Here is a 5368-nt window from a genome sequence, read left to right as displayed (position 1 = left end):
AATGTGACTGTGTTGACTGTAAGTAAGGGATAAGTTGTCACATTTGTTGCAAAAGCGAATTTTGCATCTCTGTGAAATCATCTCATTTTGAGAGAGTGTTTGAAGTTTGCTCTTATTCTATGATTTAAGGGCAGTAGTTTTCTGGAATCCACACATTGTAGTGCCTCTGCTGTTATTACAGTACTATGATTACAGTTTAATAAGCTGGGATACACCTCCAGGAATGCCACGTGGTAATTTTTATGACAGCACTGATAGGAGGTAGGAGTAATCCTAGGGACTCACATGGCTTAGAAATGCAGCAAATGTTTTGGTGGTTCACATTATCGGTGGTTCAGTGCATTCACATGCCATGTATTTAAAAATACTTAAAATCAAATTAACACCCAGCTATTCGAATTTTCATCTTCCAAACAAACAAGAGACAGAGAATTCTTTACTTTGGGGCCCTGGAACTTCATCTCACACACTTCAAGATCCTAAAGTGAAATCTCTTTCTTTTTCTGGGCAATAAAATCTCTTTTCTATCTGACAGAATGTATCTGGATCTAACCCCATAAACAAAAATTCTATGCAAGAAATTTGCTTCCTAAAACCTTCAGTCTCCCCTTTTTCAAAGTGAGAACAATAGTATGAACATTATGAAACTGTCTTTAGACTGCATGAGTTCAATTATTCAAAGCTATTAACAATGAGCAGTAAAATGACTGGCCATTCACCATAATTTATAAGGCAAATGACATCCAGCCACCTGCTCACTGTTGGATAGGTCCAGGCTGGTTCTTCCTTTTATGTTCAGCCTATTATGATGTTTTATATACACAGAGTAGTATTATCTATGTGGCCCTGTTTGAATTTTTAAGGAGGTGACAATACCATCTGTTATTTAAGACTACCTTTTTTTACTCTACATGTGCCTCTTGGATGGTAGTTCTTTAAAGCTCTATTAGACAGACTCAGGAGAAAGTACCTCTCACCTCCAACCCATGCAAACATCTGCTTGCAGCATTCAGAAAGCTGATACCCCGAAAACACTGGACAATCCAGCAATTATATGAAGAATGAAGAAGCTAGCAGTGGAGTCAGATGGTGCCACAGCTTCTTCTGTGTTGGGCATGCAGAGCTCTGGGCTTTTTCTTTTCTTTTCTTTTTTTCAGGTGTCTGGGAGTGGCTGCACAGAGAAATGAACTGTGTGGGATGAGGTAAATAACCAGCTTTGCCTTTGTACCTTGATTTAGACTGCTTATGTGCAAAGTGTGTCAAACATTTGGACACTACAGATATTTTATTTGCCATATTTTCTCACCCTAGCAGCCATTTATTCTTTGGAAATTTATAAAGTTTTTATTTGCTTTTAATTTGGAAAATGAAACGCACTGTAGGGAAAAAAGATGAACTTCCTTATCTTCTAGCTATCTTGGAGCTTTGTAAATGATGTGGCTCTGTGTCTCTTCACCTTCAGGTAATGTAGAAAGTCTTGTAACCAAACCATTATTTGATATTTTCCCCACATTTTTATTTCAATATTTGTCTTTGTTCACCTAGGAAATATTTATTTCAAACCCTCAAAAACTATGCGAATATTATTTCCATAACTCTTTTATAGTCTGTAACTGAAAACATATACAAACTGAATCCACCAAGTTAAGGTTGTGGTAAATCATATGCTTTGCTGCCACAAATGAGTGTTAAAAATATACCACTGGTCTGCGGGATACCTCCAGGGATAAAAGTGCCTGACCACAGTTCAATCCCCAATACCCACATAATGGAGGAAAGAACTGACTCCCACTGTTGTTCTTTGACCTCCACACAGGCATCATGCACACCTACACACCTACACCTGCACACACCTACCCGCACACACACATGCACACACACACACATACACAATATAGATGTAATAAAATTTGTGAATAATATGCCATGTTTTCTTAAGAAAATATATATAGATGGTCCATTTTCTTTTCTAATGGATTATGTTCAAAGAACCACTAATTTTAAGACACGTTTTCAAAGTTCATTATAGCTAAAGCTACACAGAGATTCAAGCTATGAATACAGCTTATAAAGACTATGGACTCAAATCCTAGCCCCCAAATTCCAGGGTGCTACTGTATTCTTTTACTAAGGCACCCATAAGAACATGCCATAGACTACAGACTGGGCACCCTAACATTACAAGGTTGTTACGTTTTACTTACAGAGAACAGAGCTCGGAGTCTAAGGTGTCCGTAGGGCTGGTATCTTCTGAGACTCTACATGGCACATAATGTCCTCACACAATCTTCTCTTCTCTGCACATCTGTGTCCTAATAGCCTCTTATAAGGTATCAGTTTTCAGCATTAATTTACTCTTTCCCAATTTCAAACATGTATATAATACGTTCACTCATCCTTCCACTATCTCTTATCTTCCTCCCACCCCTTACACACACCCCTTCCTTCTACCAAGTCTCCTTCTAATGTCATGTATTTTGTTTTGATGTTTGCTTTGTGACCCACTGGGTTTAACGAGGACTACTCACATGGCATGTGGGTAGAACTATCCAATATAGCATGAGTAACTCATCAGTGGCTAGTCACTGAAGAGAAGGACTTCCTCTCCCCCATCAACCCCTGACATCATTAGCTCCCCGGGGCAGGAGGCCCTAACTTTCTCCCAATCTGTGACTGTTTTTGGCCCACTCTTGTGCAGGTCCTGTGCAGGCACCACCAGCTGTTGTGAGTTCATGAATGCTACATCATGATATGCCCATAAGAGTTCTGAATTTCCCACCTCCCCATCACTTAGCTCTTACAATCTTCTCACCCCCTTGTCCATGAGGTTTTCTACACATTTCAGGGAGTGTGAAAGACACCAATTTTAGTGAATTTGAGTCTACTCTTATAAACTAGTTTTTAAATTGATTACCTTTGTAGAAATTCAATATTCTAATACAGGCTTATTCTAAAGTACTGGATATTAGACTTTAACAAAATGACTGTAGAAGGAAAAAACTCAGCTCATAACAGCTGCAAATACATAAAACTAACACCAATAAATTGAGTACAGCATTTTGTGCATAGGCCTCTATATAAGTAAGAGGATTATTTTTTGTATATCTTTTATTGAATTTTTTGTAATTCATAAAAAAACTCTTAATTGTCTTTATACCCTCTCTCCCATCTGCAAGTGCCCATAGGCCCCACACTCCCAAACAGGATTTCAAGCATTCTGTCATTTGTGTTAAGACCTATCAGCCTATAGAGTCAAGTTAATGTACCCAGACACCCCTCAGTGCAAGTTATCTACTGAGTTCTAGTCAGCCTATCTAGTCACTCCCTTAAAGAAGATTAACTGTCCCTCACCCAGCAGTAATCAGCTAATGATACTTCTTTGGCTAATGTTGAGCCTTGCTGCCCATTTCCCCAGGTCCATGCTGGGTTTTAGTATGCATCAGTTTGCATGGGTCTTGAGCATGCTGAAACCATTTCTGTAGATTCATATGAGCAAGGCTGAGGAGCCTGAAAGACTCCCCATATGGTCATGCCCTTCCTCCACTAGCTCTTACAATCTTTCCACCTCATTTTCTGTAATGATCCTTGAGCCCTCAGTAAGTGAAGTTTGATATAGGGGTCTTTCACAGACACTTATTCTCTGTATGTGAATATTTGTGGAACTCTGTAATAGTCTCCATCTGCTACAAAAGAAGTTTCTTTGATGAATGGTTACTGGCATCCTTGTCTGTAAATATGATGATCCATATTTAGCATATAGTAAGAAATTACATTTGTCTAGGGCTGTGACAGCCTTAGGGTTTTCTCTAAGATCTATGACCTCTCCAGCAGTGCATATTGGCTATGTTTACAGTACCACACATGAGTTCCCTCCCATTGTGTAGGCTTTAGGACCAATTAGGCAGTTGTTGATTACCCCCAAGATAGAAGTTCCACTACTACCCCAATATAGACTGCTGTGGCAGTCATTGTTGTGGCCATTAGCCTTAAAGTTAGGGTTGGACCATCCATTGATTTTCTCCTTTAGCAGTTTGCATATTGGCCTCCAAAACTATGAGAGCTAGCCTTCAGGGAAGCTTCAAGGTCAGTTCCTGCTCCATTGCTCCAAGTCCTATGCCCAAAGTATGTCCTGTTCTCAGCAACTGGGTCTTAACTTCAAGTTCTGAGAGATAATAAAGGACTGTGGCAAAAGTCTGTGCAATTTGGGGAGTCTCTTGGACTACCCTGGCCAACAACTTGAAGGGAAGTTTCTCCTGTCTGGCACTGTTTCTTGTTTATATAGCCTTCAGCTATACACATGGACATGTATAGAGATACTGTTGTGTGTCATTCTTCAGTAGATTTTGTATAAATACGTTACCCTCTGGTTTTTCATATAAGCTAAGAATTATCTCTCCTCTCTGTCTCCCTGTCTAAATTGGCCTCCTCCCTCCTCAGTTAAAGTATCCACATTTTCCCCATTTCGCCCTTGATAATACCTGTGGTTTATCCCCCCTTGAGCTCCTTCTTCCCCTTTACCCACATGGTTCCTTGTATAACCCTCCTTTTCCCCCTCCCATTTAAATACCCCCATTTTATCCATTCTTAGCAGTATTTCCTGTGCACCAGTCACCTGACTTGGCCTAATGCCTTGATAATACCTGTGGTTTATCCCCCCTTGAGCTCCTTCTTCCCCTTTACCCACATGGTTCCTTGTATAACCCTCCTTTTCCCCCTCCCATTTAAATACCTCCATTTTACCCATTCTTAGCAGTATTTCCTGTGCACCAGTCACCTGACTTGGCCTAATCTCACCACAGTTCACCTCCCCACTTGGCTTGTGGTTCAGTCTGACTGAGAATCTGGGTCCCCTTTCCATATTTTCTTATCTTTCATCTTAATCTCACAAGGTTGAGCTAAAAAACAGCTTTCTGCCTCCTTAGCACCCTCTCACCTGATGTTTATCATGAACAACTTGACATCTACACATTGTGAGACCAGTATCCACTAAGATGTCTATAATTAGATAGAAAAGCATAAAATCTGAGGAAAGATGATGTGTGACTGTCACCCTGTGAAGCAGTGATGGTCTTTGTAGCCTGTATTTTGTCAGCTTCTTGCATTTTGAAACTTTATACTAGTTTCTGAATTTGTAGGACATGATTAGATAAAATATGGCAGCTGGACTCATCTTCTAACGCAAGTTGATGAAGAATGTGTTGACCAGCAAGGTGCTTCTTATCAATAGTTTTATTAACTCTCATTGTTCAAGCATATTATGACATCTAAATGTTCAATAATTGAGCTATTTTACTCTTAAAAGGCAGTATGATTTCTTAGGTTCTTTGCACTTATTATTCTATCTCATAAGAATATATCTCTTTAATAT

The 5368-nt window shown here is 39.5% G+C and overlaps 1 long non-coding RNA gene across 2 annotated transcripts in view; it reads left to right on the top strand.

Annotated features, from left to right (window-relative positions):
• The first annotated feature begins 991 nt into the window (after positions 1–991).
• Positions 992–5368, top strand: part of LOC103735064 — a 19375-nt gene continuing 14998 nt past the window's right edge. For both annotated transcript variants that reach the window (XR_607316.1, XR_607317.1), the window contains exon 1: positions 992–1202. This is a non-coding gene — a long non-coding RNA (uncharacterized LOC103735064). The remainder of the gene's footprint in view (positions 1203–5368) is intronic.

This window comes from Nannospalax galili, unplaced genomic scaffold, assembly GCF_000622305.1.
Source record: "Nannospalax galili isolate Female #2095 unplaced genomic scaffold, S.galili_v1.0 scaffold4277, whole genome shotgun sequence".
Taxonomy (NCBI): domain Eukaryota; kingdom Metazoa; phylum Chordata; class Mammalia; order Rodentia; family Spalacidae; genus Nannospalax; species Nannospalax galili.
The sequence above is the reverse complement of the archived record's forward strand: the minus strand, read 5'-3'. Positions and strand labels throughout refer to the sequence as shown.